The 15156-nt window shown below is 47.1% G+C and overlaps 1 pseudogene; it reads right to left on the minus strand.

The window, feature by feature from the left end:
- Positions 1–233: 233 nt before the first annotated feature.
- Positions 234–3075, minus strand: LOC144098114 (uncharacterized; annotated as a pseudogene).
- Positions 3076–15156: the final 12081 nt, after the last annotated feature.

Raw genomic sequence — 15156 nt, forward strand, 5'->3', positions numbered from 1 at the left:
ACAACGAGGTCTTGTGCATGCTGCTTGTGCAATGCGGTCTTGTGCTGCCAACCATGCGGTCGGCAGGCTCTAAAAGAATATCATCGAAGAGCACAGCCAGTGTGTCAACCACAAAAATACAAAACTTACAGTACTCTTGCTTATATGCAATGAAAAATTGCACACAAGATTGTCACGAAATAAAATTCGTAACTTACATGAGTTGGAGAAGTCGCTTTCTTGCAGTCAATATCTTAGAACTTGAGGAGCAACTTTGGTGCTTCACCTTTGACTGACGCTCTTTTCGGAGGCTATACCAAGTTTTTGACACTCAGCATACGATAGATAAAAAAGAACTGCTGGACAGTTGGTTGACCTCCATCTCCAGCCCCATGTCTAGCTATGCCAAGAATCGCTAGAAAAAGAGGACATAAACATGCATTGATTCGTCGCAAGATACTTTATAAGCATTAAATATCTAATAGCTATAAGAATATGGCAGCGAGCACAACAGGCAATCTAAATAGGACATTGCGTTTTCTGCCAGGCATACCCTTCTGGCTTACCTCTAAGAGATCCTGTCCAATATTTCCTACGAGAACGTAGTGGATGCCAGCAGCGAGGAGATGTTCTATAAGGAACACAGTGCTATGCAATGTTCTTCTGAGAGCCGCACAAGTTGGCTTGCTGAGGAAGAAAATTTGTCGCTGTCTTGGCAAAGATTTGATGCAAGGAGACCAAGCACCAAGCCATGCAATGTTGTCTTTCATAGTCTGAAAACAAAGGGTTTTTTTCTTTGCATAATGAACAAAATTTTTACTAACTGTAGCCTATTACTAATAGCAAAGAACCCTAACTATACTACTCACTGCAACATGTTCAGTTTCTTTGAACAGAACCTGCTCTGTGCGTTTAGCATTCAGGCATCGAAATAAATTGTTCATGCGCCTTGTGAAATCAGCAGTTTCGATCGGTGGATCCATGAAGCTTCCTGTAGTTCTCTTGTTTGCTGTAGAATTCCATGGATGAAGGTGTACTTTCACTCAGCAACTGAAAAGTAAGAAATATACTATAAGGCTCATTAACCACTAATGAAAGCCTCGAGTAACCAGCACGTAAGCATAGCTGCACTGCAAGCTTCACGCTCATTTTCAGAAATAGATTTGGAAATATATGAGCTTTTGTGAGTTTTGGGACAGCACGTAGCCCAGACTGCTGCTCCTCATATTCCAGCAAGGCCGAGTAGTAAAAATGATAGACTTCTTTGTCACCAGGCAGCTGTTCAAAAAAAGAAGGTAAATGCATCAAATAAACCATTAACCTTTTTTAATGCCAATAAGAACTTACCAAAAATTTTCCAACTTTCACCAGATTGTTCCGTATGCATTTAAATATGTGTGGCGGATCAATCGCAGCATACATGGTCCTCCCAGGATCACATGGATGTTGAAAACAGGTCTGCAGTCCATTCATTTCTCCACTGACACCTTTAGAAAATTGCCATGGTATGAGTGACGTACAGTTCGCAAATTTAATAGCACTAATACATGTTATACAGTAAAATATTTGCCTAGTGAGCCCAAAGCTGACCTATTAGATGCGGAATTGCCACAAGTGCCTGCATCTATAACCACTCCAGAGTTACAAAGTTGAACAATACACTCCAACAAGAGTTTTGCAAGGACTGTGCCTGGAGCAGCACCAGACGCACAGAACACTCCTACGGTCTGTGACCAACTGCCCAGGAATGGCCGAAACAAACACCAAAACGTGATCGCCATCCTTGAAGTGATCAGATTCCCTTGCGTATTCACCGAAATCAACTTTACCCAGAAGCCTCAGGTCACTTTCTCGTAGGTGAACACTCCTCACGCTCATTTCATCAAACATCAAAACTCCTGAAAGTGAAGAAAATGTACAGAGTGAATTGTCAGGAAATACAAATTAGTCACCATTTTAAACCTTAATTAATAAAAACACTCCTCGACGTTCTCTTTCAGGCAAGACTTGGAGCTTTTTCCTCAAAATATGAAACAAAATTTTTGTCAAATCCAAACTCTGCTTATAGATTCTTCAAATAAGTGTACAACGTGCAAGGATGTTGCAGGGGAAGAAACCCATTTTCATAAAGAAATGTGTGCACCGATGTCAATTTTATCTTCAGCAGCATGCAGTCATGAAGCCATTCCTTCTTGTACCTATTGGCAAATATTTTTTTTTTCGTAGCGAAGCAGGAAAAATGTGCAAATCTCAATAAATAAAACGCTGAGCAATGGGCCTATCTATTGGAAGCTTACCGCAGTGCATTCAGTGACTTCACGTTCAGTTTAATTAAACACTGATCAAAATTTACCTTTTTACGCTTTGACAGCTTGCGCAAATTTTGTTCAGTTTTTCGGTGTTCCGCCTCTTGAGCTGTCACCCTGGCGAGCTTAAGTTGGCAGCGCCGAAGTCGTTGCTCTTAGCCTTCAATTTTTTAAGCTGGGAGAAGCTGCATACAGCTCCCTCCGTTTGACAGGCAGTGTCTGCACGTCCGCTTCCGTTCACCTCAGTGCCTACGTAAAAGAAAGAAGCGAAAAGCCGTACATGCAATCAGCACGCAAGCAACAAGGCACACGCATGGCTACTTTCATTACCTGCGCCAGTCTCTGTTGCATATCCCCCCGCTGAACTCGAGCAAATCGTCGCTGCAGCGCCGGAGCTATCAGCTGACGGTTCCCGGCGACGCTTGATAACCTTTGGCTGTCGAGGCGAGGGAGTTCTGCGCTTTTTCGGATTTGACAAATACGCAGGGAGGCCTTCCAAAATCCTCGGCACGGCATCCGGAGAAAGTTTCGGCTCATTGCGCTGCGACGTCACAACCACGCCATCCACTACCCATTGATCTGCACGCACAATGTCACTCGCATCGAAGTACTTTTCACAGTCACGCACATGCGGGGAGCCGAAACTGAAGCCAGAAGTTTCTTGGCATGGTATGGCGCGCTTCCATTTCTCACGCCGGTCGCTGTCAGTGGGCAGGCAGAACATCGACACTTTGTCTTCATTTCCCCTGCACCCGGAGCGGCATCCAGGTACGCAACAAGTACGCGGCATCCTGACCTGACTTTCAGGCACACCCAGGGCACATTTTCATGAGACACAGCACTGGGAGAAGCCGAAAACTGCGAGCTCATATGCCACGCTACTCCGCACCGACAGCAAACTGCCGCCTTCGGTCGCCTCCGCTAGGGTGGCTACCTTCGCGATGCCCCTCCGCTACACGCAGCGCCGCACTGCGGCCGCCGCTGGCAGCGCACAATGCTCTCCCATAGCGTGACAGCGAAGTTTCATGACCAGTAAAAGTATTGAGGGAATCTGTCCCAACTATCGTTCGGCTGAAGAAAGCGAAGCAGCATATAAGCAGAAAATAATTTATAAATTCTCTAGCGGTCATGCGCGAAGACTATGTGGTAATCCATGTATATAATATCTTACGCGTCTTTAAAAAGAAGAAAAGGGGCTGCTATAAATTTGGTGTCTACACTTCGCTAGGATTTGCTAGGTTTGGACAGGTCGCCATTTAAAACTGATTCGGAATGATTGGCGCAAGAACGTAATCCTAACAGAGTTGGGCAAGTCTAGCTGTGAGGTTTGAGCAGCTTTTAGGGACTAAACTGAATGGCAAGCATCTACTGAACTGTTGTGGCTCTGCAGAGAAGAGAGACCATGTTGGATGATAGTTGGTCAACAAAGATGTAGCTGACAGTATCGACAAATGTTCAACATTAACAAGGTGATGACATAATTATCACTAAGCGTAACTAAAACGCATGCAACCATATCCAGATACAGGTATGAGGTCGCCGGAACATTCTTTTGAGATTTCCAGCCAAGTATAAATAAATTAAAATTTACTGCAGTGTACCGGTTCGACTTAAGTTGCAACGTGCGAAAAAGGCAGGGAGGCTAGCATGCAGGGCAAAACTGTCTGACACACTCCCTTCGAACTCCTTTTGGACCACACTATTTGTGCCCTTCCAAAGCTTAGCATTTAAGGGCTACTCCACAGGTATTGCTGTTCATCTTAATGTAAGCCTCGCTGATGCTGCAAGCCACACTGCTCGAGACAAACCCTTGGCAGCACATAAACAGGTTAACGACTTTCACCGCCTAACTTTGTCGTCTTTCTCTGGGTGCCGTTTCATCGCTTTGGTTCAGAGCGTCTGCCTCGTTACATTCGCCGTTATCTTGTTGCATGCCCATTGAGCGAGCCGAAGTATGAGGTCGCACATTTGTACCCCAAGTACCCGTCCTTGGATGACCTACCGTCATCATGAATATTGCAGATGTGAAGCCAGGCCAGATGTGGTCCATGTGCATTTGTTTATTTTGATACTCTCTCTTTCCTAACTTTCAGATTTTCCCATATTAAAGATGAACTGGTGCTGCACTTTTTGTTCTGACGCTTTACCAACGCTAGTGTGTACTGCAGCACATTGGAAAAGGAGGACAACGCACAGTCGACAACCGTGCTCAGAGAACAGCCAGTGAGTGAAGGCGCACACTGATGCCTCCGCCGCCCTCCGTGAGGACCCCTTCTTGGAACGAATGGCTCTTTCGGGTGGCTGGTTGTGGTGTCTTCTCTCTGCGTCTTTACTCTTCTCGTTTTGTGGGCATAACGCACGCGGTAAGGATGTAAGCCTGGGGTATGTCGGCCCAGTCTCCCGGCCAGGGGAGCTCCTCCTGGTAGGCTTCCCAATCACCTGATCTCCTGCCTTTTGAAACTTTTTTTGCGCAGCGGCGCCCGCAGCATCCCTGTTGCGCCGGTGCCTAAGGATGGTGGCGCAATAAATATGACCAACCATGGAGCTGTTTGGGCTGCGCTCCAGTCAGCTATTTCTCATTACGAGTCCATCTCTGAGGTACGCCAGGTAAGACGCTGCGGAATTGTGTGCAGATCGTCAGATCTCGCTAGTGTAAGAGTTCAGCATAAATCCTCAACCTTTCCCTCGCTTCGGGCTAGGTCATTTATCCATTCCCATCAGGCTTGCGACGAAAGGTGCTGTTCGAGGCGCAGATTATTTCCTGACTCCAGCTGAGTCTGTTCAACTTCTTTCCGCCGCAAATGTCGTAGCTGTGTACTGCTGTAGCCGGGATGTTGACAACGTGCCGGCGCCTACTGATTCTGGGATTGCCTCTATTGCCGGCACTTCGTGCCCGTCTGAAATCAAGGCATGGCCTCTGCAGTGAAAAAACTGCTCGCGTTATGGTCATAGCGCCAACTTGCGGTGTTGCAACTATGGGACGCTCATGCAGTGAGCGTATGCACTGAGCAGAACGAGAAGTGTTACCTTTGCGGTGCGGCCCATGCTTCAAACTCCGCAAACTGTCGCTCTCGAGCGCAGGAAACTCAAATCCTTTATATCATTGACCGGAAAGGCTGTTCGCGCCGAGAATCTATATAAGAAGTAAGATAATGGGCCTACGGTCATGCAGGTATGACTGCTCGTCAAGGAGTCATGTTAGACTCGACGCTGTCACAGACAATTGTGCCTGCTGTCGAAGCTTCTATGGCTAAAATGGCTGAGCGGATTGCCACAAGTGTCTCTGAATGCCTTATTAAGGTTCTGGCGACTCAGCTTACCCATGCCGTGCAGGCTTGTTTGTGCCCTCTCTACAACTATTCCCTCTCCGCTTAATCGGTCTACAATACCTGGAGCATCTCAGATCCAGGAACGAATTACTGCCTCTACCGCTGTACTTAGCTCGGGTATTTCAAGTGATGTTGGAATCACCTATGATTCTGAGATAATGGAACCTTATGCGCGAATTCTCAAGCGCAGTGGGTCCCACTCGTCTTATTTGTCTTCTTCTCCGCGTCCCCAGCCCAACTCAAAGCAGCAGCAGCTTGGTACTAAGCCTAAGGACAACATTTTGGATCTGGCAGTTGCTGCTGCTAGGCTTTCGCAACCATAGCGTCGTTGCGAGCTCTACAGTGAAACTGTCGCTGTAAGCTTTCAGCTTCAAATGATTTCAACTATATTTCTTCCCCGCTTTGTCCAGATATCATAATTCTACAAGAAACATGGCTTTCAACCGAAAAACATTTTCATTTTAAAATTTATTGCTCATTTCATCTACATCGCCAGGAGGGGGCTTACCAACTTATGTCTCTCCAAAATTTTGCCACGGGGCTAAGGTATCCTTCTGTAAATGTCTCCCGTCTCTCAGATATTGGAATTAGACATTGTTTTTCCTGTGTGCTCTCAATTTTTTTAGTAAATGTTTATTTCCGTAGTGGAGTACAGGATACTAGACCTTTGGACTTGCTACTCGCTAACTGTAAAAAAAAACAGTTCTCGTGGCTGACGATTTCAATTAACACCATAAGTCATGGGGCTTTAGGACAAATCTATGCGGCGAGTGCCTTTGGGACTAAGCTTCAGATAACACCCTTATGTGTATAAATTCAGGATCGGCAACTTACCCTCGCGCACAGACAACTTACCCTCGCGCACGGATTTAATCTATTTTAGATCTCAAATTCACCGTTCCTGGCATTAGTGTTACGAATCGGTCGAATGTAGACTGCGGCACCTCTAGTGACCATATACCTATACGCTTCGATATCATATGTTGTGTAACTCGTGCGTCTTGTCAAATGCGGTCACATGTAAATTAAAAAGATTTAATGTGATGTAGTGCTCTGCCCTTGCGTCAGTTTGTAACATCGTCCAGGACCACCAGTCAAAACAAGCATATGCCTAGCTACAGGGAAATGCCGTAAAATGTAGGAGTTTCTGGTGCCGCCATCAAAAGAGAATTCTTCTAATTGCTGGTGGAATGCGGAGTGTACGAGAGATTTCAGGTAATGGAAGGCGGCATGGAAAAAGCTTCTTCGTAACTGATGCCCAAATAACTGAAAACCTTATAAACTCATTGGATCCATCTTTAAACACAGTTTCAAATGCGAAAGACAAATATGACTGGAACATTTCGATTATCTTTCAAAGTCGGGAAACGGAAGTGTGCTATTCGGCTTTCTGCAGTCTAGAAAACAGCTCGCGACCTCTCGTATCTCTCAGTAACGAGTCATGTCACCTAAAGAAGCTATTGAGGCGATTGTATCAGTTGCCAAGGGCCTGCAAAACGGTTCTCGTCTCTTCTATCTCTGTGACCAATGTTGTTTGCGCCAGTCATGCCAAATAGTTATGTCTCTCAAGTTAAGTTATCGGAGCTTTCACAAGTTTTTCAGAGACTGCCAGTTGCTGCTCCTGGACCTGATGACGTAACTTCAAAGAGGCCAAAGATTCAATTTGAGGAGTCTCCTGACTCCTTACTAAACCTCGTAAACCATTCAATCAAACACGCTTGGATTTTTTCTGAGTGGTAGCTGTCCAAGATGATCCCTTTACATAAATATCAAGGTGCAGGTTATGATTTAAACAGTATTAGGCCTATTTCTTCAACATCAATCGTGACAAATTAATAAAAAAGGTGTTATTAATTCAGATGTCCGATTTCGTGGACAGCAGAACTATTCCCAGCCCGTGTAGGCTCGGTTTTCGGCCATCATGTTCGATATGGAATGCACATGCTGATCTTCAGTGTCGAATTCTCCTTGCTCGACGTCAACGCCTGCATGCTGCTTCGGTTACGCTAGACGTCGCGAAAGCTTACGGCACTGTAGGACACTCCATCCTAATACATAGGTTACAGTCTCTTCAGTTCCCAGATTTTTTAGTTGCTTGAATATCTGCATTTCTCAATGAGAGGGAATTTTTTGCCTCCATAATGGTGTGCATTCACAGATCGAAGTACAAACAAACGAGAGGTGTTCCGCAAGAAGCTGTCCTTTCCTCTGTGCTGTTTAATATTCTGCTGAGCTCCACTCCTCTCCATCGCCATGTTCGCACTTATGTCTTTGCCGAACACATTGCGTTTTTTGCGGCTGCGCCTCATATACATTCCCTCTATGATCAGTTGCAATCAAAGATGATTACTCTTGAAGACTAGTTGAGCCCCTTAATGCCTTACAGCTGGCGTTAAATGTTCACAAGTGCGCCGTCGTTGTTTTTCCTCTCCGGAATCCTGTTGTGCTCTCTCTTACATGTCAATTACAACCAATACCTCAGGTTCAAACCCCAAAATGTCTAGGCATTATTTACGACGACAAACTCACCTGGCGACCCAAATTGACTATGTCGCGGTGGAAGGGGCTCGACATGTTGCCTGCGTTGTGCAGCAACCGGTCCGTAATGCAGAGAGATCCGGCATTAATGGTTTACAGAAAGTATGTAGACCCGTCTTAGAATTCTGATTTGTGTCGTCTCAAGGCTCTGCTGCTTACAAACTTCGTCCCCTCGTCCTTTTGGAGAGGGAAGCACTCCGGATGTGCCTTTTCCTTCCCAAATTTGTGGCTACAAATGTGCTCTACCTTAAAGCCCTCGTTCCCCCTTTTTTTATCTGGCTTTCACTTTTTAACTGTGCAGACTTACGTCAGGATCTATGAATCACATTTTCACCATTCGCAAAGCATTTTCTGTTGTCAGCCAACCTCCTTTGTTGGTACCAAGCCTACTGGCCTCGTTTTCATACCCCACAAGTCGTCTTTGCGCAAAGACTACTTGAGCCTAGAACATCCTTCCAGCGCTAAGCAGTGGGCCCTTTGTTCACATTGTTTTCAACATTTTCCCCCAAAATGCAAAACATTTATCACCCCATATTCTAAATGAACTATCAGATCATTTGAGAACCCTCAGTCCTACAAAACTTTGCAATACCAGCCACCGCGGTGACTGAGTGGTTATTGCACACGGCTGCTGGCCTGAAAGACGCGGGTTCGATCCCGGCTGCGGCGGCTGAATTTCGATGGAGGCGAAATTCTAGAGGCCCGTGTGCTGTGCGATGTCAGTACACGTTAAAGAACCCCAGGTGGCCGAGATTTCCGGAGCCCATCACTACGGCGTCTCTCGTAGCCTGAGTCGCTTTGGGACGTTAAACCCCCCTAGACCATAGACCAGACATTGCTATAGCAACCGAAGCCTCGCTATCCAACGAAAAGACAGACGTGGGAATAGTCTGCCCGCGTTTAGACTGGCAATTTTCAATGCGCCTTTCGAATTTAACCCCTTGTTTTCAAGCAGAGTTTCTGGCAGTAGAGCTTCCTGCCCACAAGCTAGACTCCTCTCTTGCCGCAGTGGAAATGATTACCGATTCTTTATCTTTGTGTTCATCTCTCGCTTCGCCTGTTGACTCTCCCACTAATAATATTCTTATCCCTGCTTCTATACGCATTTGAGCCCTGTTAATTTAATATGGGTACCCGGTCACAGCAGTGTGACCGGGTACCAGTAAATGACAGTAAAGAGAGCAATGACCTTGACAGTAAATAGGATCGCGGATAACCTAGCAAAGGCATCCCTAAGCAGCCCCGTGTTGCCTATCCTCCCGGCTACAGCGTAGATCACAGTATAGAGGTTTCGGCGCCATGAGTTATTAAGCACGCAAGACACAGCACTTTTAACAATGGCGTATTACCAACATGTCAGGTAATCCTGGAGCCGGAAATTTTGTGGATCCCTCCTCTATATTTCTATCAAGATAGGTCTGGTTTGGCGTTATCTCACCTCTGTGCATTTTGCCGTGAGCCTGAAACTATATTGATCTTTTTTGGCTCTATTTGCGCCACTTCACCCCTTTGAGAAGAAGGTTGCTGGAAGAGCCCTTGTGGCATCTTGGCTTCACTTTGAGAAGCCTGCTCTTGCTATCATTTGGCACCACCACAGTTGAGTTCGGTCACAGATCTGTTTGCACCACTGTTCAAAATTTCTTGTTGGAAGTATGCCTTGATAAATCTTACAATATTTTCTTTTCTATTCATGAGTACATTCTGGCGTAATCAATTCTTTCCCTTTTTCATGCAAACTCTTATTCCTTTTCAGTCCTTGCACTACTTGAGGTTGAATCCACCGGTGTTGCTCTGCCACTTGCTTTTCTTTTGCATTCATTATGTACAGGTGTATCGTAACCTCGCCCTCCCGATTCTTGACCGATCCCCCAGTGTGAGTATGTACCATCTTTTGAAAGCCTAACAACGACAACTACTCGCTGCAACCCGCAGAGCAAGAGAGCCTGTGGCAGAATAGAGGGAGGATTTGTGCAAGGATCGTCGAAAAGGCTCGTCAGCGACCGGGGAGAGGCGAGAGAGAGTAAGCACAAAGTACGTTCACGTTCACAGAACGAACTTTGAGGGCGGTGTGTATAGCCTCGACGTAACTAATTTTTGTGCATAGAATGCAATGTATAATAAAATGCTCATACAAGCTGATTTACCTGTTACATATATTTTTTAACATATGTAATAGTTTTATGGTAGCAAACATCAAAACAGCGAATCCATAAAACGCACTGTAGTCCGCCATGTTGTAGTTTGTCCACATTCTGGATGTGCCAGGAACTTGTTTTGACTTGGTGCACTAACCCCATAAAATAAATGTAATGCGGCCATGACAAAATTAAGCTATGTACATTTTATGTGCTCTACTGCTCTAAACAAGCATAAATCTGAAGGTTAATTACGGCATAAAAAACGCCATTTTGATTTTTTTAGTGACAGGTGTATAATACTCGGCACCAAACTCGGTACGCCGACGATGCTTCATGATTTTTTTTGCGATCTTTCAGCACTAAAGTGATGTCTTCATTAGCGTTCTGTGTATTTCTTGTGCGTTTGCTTTGTGACCAGTTGTTTAGACTTGGGCTCGTTGCTGTTGAGGACTGATCTGCTATTTTTTTTATTTAGAGGGTTAACGTTTTAGCTGAGGGCTTAGGGTGAATTACGTAAAGTCGTCTTCGATAGCTTTAGGAGTTTCTCTCTTTGCATTTTCTTGCCAACGAACTTCGACCAACACAGCAACTAGGATACTGAAAGCAGCAGGGTTACTCAGTTCCAAACGGTTCAAGCTATCTGTAAGCCAGCAATTTTTGTTGTGTCTAGAGCATTCCGCGCCTAGTTTGTACAGTAAACTAAAAATTTGAGCGTAAAAAGAATAGGCAAATAATTTTACTCAGGAATTCTTGATCAGTCCCAAGGCAGGGAGGGAGGGGGGAGGTCAGGTGGGGTTGGAGGACCAGGCTTTTTGCGACTGGGCCAGTTCATTCTACAACGCTTTAAAGGTCAGTTCCGCACTTCTTAAGAATGCAGGTGGGGAGAGGAGGAAGGGGGATTGTACGGTGACTACCTATGGGTATACGGAAATGTAAAGGATCTGTGGATACCCGCGGCTTTGTGGGAAGCATCCCTCCTTTGCTGGCCGGACGCCATGAAGCGGCGGTTTCCCCTCGCTAATCCTCGTTGGTGGGTCGGCAAGAAGCGGGCGAGGAGAAGCAGACGGGAAGGAGGGGGACGTTTTTCCCAGAACTCCCCGAGGTCCCCGTTTTGCGGCGACGATGCGCCTGCGCGCGGACACACGAGCAGCGAACCTGTCGAAGCCGCCATACGCAGGCCGCCTCCTCTCGTCTTAGCTAAGAGCGGCTAGGTTGGAAGGTAGGCAGAGTTTGTTTTTTTTTCCTCGAGGGGCCAATACCGCCGGGCAAGACGGGTTTGGACACTCGCGCTTGACTGGGAGCAATGAGGCGTAACGTACGGTCACCGCGGACGCGGCTAGCACGCGCTGACACCCGAAGACGGCGCATAGGAACAGCTCTCGGGAAGCAGGCTGGCAGCAAAGCCATGGGGGACGCCTGTCAACAGTCGTCACGAAGACGAGTAGTTAAAGGGGCTGCGAAACACCGCTTGAACGGATGCCGATTACTCTTCAGATGGATTCTTTGTCACACAGATGCTGGCTCAAAAAGAATTACGTGAATCTATGCATAGGAATGGGAGTTATTCAATGAAGAAATTTCAAAATACAAGCAAACAAAATGCTGCCCTCAACTCGAATATCGCGCAGCTTCCCATTCCCATTTCACCCTCCCAATGACGGCAATTAGAGCAACCAATCAAAACAGCCTATCTGAGCACGTGGCGGAAGTCTGCACTTCATGGTTGCCTGTTCTCTGTAACTCGTTCATGCCAAGGCTGGCAGCGCCATTTGCATGGCTACATCAACCATGTGAACGCCCAGCTGACCCAGCGATGCTTCACCGTCACGTCGACGGCGCAAATGGGAACAATGATTAGTGACGTTCCCTTACTCATGCTTCTGCTTACCGCCTACCATCGCTCGTCGCTCCTAGCGCGCTAGTTGGCCACGGCGAGCAAATGACTGCGCGCTGTTGACGGGAACGTGGCGCCACCTGGCGCCGCGGCCCGGTGATCCTCCACAAGCTGATTATGCGCCCTGTCTGCTAAATGTGAAACTCCTTGGAACCGAAACGAACGCTTATAGAGTGCAATGGCTCGATCGGTTCGATTCCGCAAAGCCGCTCTCGGATACATAGAGAGTAGCCATAAGTGATGAGTGCTAAGTAGTAGGATGTTTACAGAGAGGCACAAAGTCCTTCGATGCAAAAAGTAGCCAGAGCCTCTGGTGGTGTATTTCTGTTTTACTTTATTTACAGTGCTTTTATCTAGGGCAAACAAGTTGGTTTCGTTAATGTAATACAAGACACAAAAACTTGACATAACGTATCTCTAGTTATTAACACTATTTGCAGTACATTTACTCTGTACAATCATCAAGCTCCCACTAAATGATGTCATATCCGTTGCTAAAAACCGCCACTGTATGGTGACACCGTCAGCGCCACGAATTTGTTTTTGCGAGCTAATTAAAATATTAAAAAACGCAGTAAGACCGATGCTAATAGCATTACTATAACTCATTCTATGCAACCAACAGGCAAAACAATGCCCTGAAAATGGGTTTCGGGGTTCCCTTAAGAGCAGGGTTCAACGCTCTCGTTTGTTACTCGCGGTGGCAGCGGCTCGGCTGAGACCGATAATTACCCTAATGCTGGGAGCCGCCAGGTTCACGAGTTTTCAGGAAGCCTGCTACACGTGTGTTTTGAAGCGAAAAGCTTCACTGCGCTAGTCAACACAGCGCTTCGCGCGAGCCGGCGTATGTCGGAGCACGATTGACGTCACGCACGGCGCAGGTGGCCGCCGCTGACTGCGTCGCCTGACCTTTTGCCGCTGCCGCGCGCGTCGTCACGCGCGGCGCAGGTGTCCACTGCCGCACGCTATGCGTCATCGTTTGATGTTCGCCGCAAGCGCGTTTTTTTTTGAAGCGAAAAGCTTCACTACGCGGGTCAGAGCCGGGCTTCGCGTGAGCCGAACTGGTGAGTCATGCGCATGCACGAAAACGAGTGACGTCACGCGCGGCGCAGGTGGTCGCTCCTCGCCCCTGCCGCAGCCGTTGCCGCAGCCGTTGCCTCGCCGACTCCGTCGCCTGACCTTAGGGCGCAGCCGCGCGCTAATGCACATGTGCGTCAACTTCATGCGCAAGGAGGCTATATAATGCGCTTGCCAGAGAATAGGCGTGCGCACTCGACATGGAAAGAAGGAGTGTGCGGCTGCTGCTAGACTACGCAGAAAAGTTGAGAAACTAAATTCGTCCGATCCAGAAGTACTCGCTTGGGAGTTGGCTGCACAACAGCGAAAAAATGATAAATCCAAAGCTAAGCTATGAAGCATAACCATGTCATTAAACCAAGCATAACTGAAGCTTCTAGCTTGTAAATCCAGGCTTAACCAGAGCTAAGCCACTGCCTAATTTGTTAATGTATTCTTGTCTGTTTCTCTTTTTACTTTGAGTGGGAAAGAGTTTGAGTAATACTGTGAACGTATGAGGCGTGGCACGTAAATCTAATGGGCGAATCATTTTGAGGGCCCATTCCTGCAATGCCATTTTCTTAAACCAGCTTTGTTCTTTTCGTGTTGTGTATCTCAGGGAGAAGGTTCCGAAATTTGCAGGAACTGAAAGCCGTGCCATGCAGTTGGTAAACCAACCATGTGTCAGTGATTGGGTGGTGCAAAATGTGGGCTAAGCTCTGAGGACTTTAAAACGGGGCCCCAGAGCCTGGAAAACCGTTCTGGGCTGCGGTCAGATGTAATGCATCTCCGGCTATGCAGAGTAAGGGCCTCCCCTTGTGTTAGCCAGTTCCACGTTTTGTTGTTTTATCATTTTGCCGCTTAAATTGTCTCTTGTGCACCAACTTGTATGTAATGTAAATTTCTGTACATAAAACAAGTCGTACTTCCAAAATACCGGTATCTTAATTCGTCGCAAGCCCGTCTCTGGCGGGGCACCCCTGGTGCGAAGGAAACCTTAAGTCAGCGACACCAACCAACAGTCTCTGACGGTGGGCACCCCTTGTGCGGTGGGTACCCCTGGTGCGAAGAAGATAACGCAAGCGGACCAGCGACTTTAGTCGAATTAAGATTTGGCTAAGGAAAAAGATCCAGCTTAAGCTAAGGACTTAGCAGCAAGCTATGGAGAGAAAAATGATAGGTCTAACGCTAACTAGCGTACCGATGCGGGCAGAGTGGGTTAGAGAATAAACGCGTGTTAGTGACATCCTAGCCGAAATCAACATGAATAATTGCTTGGGCAGGGCATGTAATGCGAATGCAAGATAACCGGTGGTCCTTGAGTGTAACGGAGTGGATTCCAAGAGGAGGCAAGCGTAGAAGGGGCGGTAGAAAGTTAGGAGATGAGATTAAATAGTTCGTGGGCATATGGTGTGCGCAGCTGGCAAAGGACAGGATTAATTGGAGAGACATGGGAGAGGCCTTTGCCCTGCAGTGGCCGTAGTCAGGCTGATGATGATGATGAAGATTTCATTTGGGTTGAAGGCACTCAGGACAGGTTGAGATAGCTTAGAGGCTTAGAAGTAGCGGCTTGGGATGTGCAAGATATTTATTTTGTAAGGGTACCGGGACGCACTTTAAGGCCAGAAGGCAGCGGCAAGGCAGCGTCCAAAGTGGCGGCAGCGCGACATCGAGATAGTAGGAGCGGCGGTCCAGCAGGCAGGTCTCGAACATTGAGAACCATCCTTTTCCTCTTTGGCGGATGCCCGCACTGGGCCCAAGCTGCCTTGCAGCTTGTATGTTGCGGAGTTGGTGGAGTGAGGGTGTTTGTAACGCAGGGGTGTGTGATGAGGGCTGCGTTTGGAGTCTTCCTCTGTGACGTTGCCACAACGGATATGGACACTCCTTTGTGCAGTCGGTGAGAAAGGGCAGGAGAT

The sequence above is a fragment of the Amblyomma americanum genome, chromosome 7, assembly GCF_052857255.1.
Source record: "Amblyomma americanum isolate KBUSLIRL-KWMA chromosome 7, ASM5285725v1, whole genome shotgun sequence".
Lineage (NCBI taxonomy): Eukaryota > Metazoa > Arthropoda > Arachnida > Ixodida > Ixodidae > Amblyomma > Amblyomma americanum.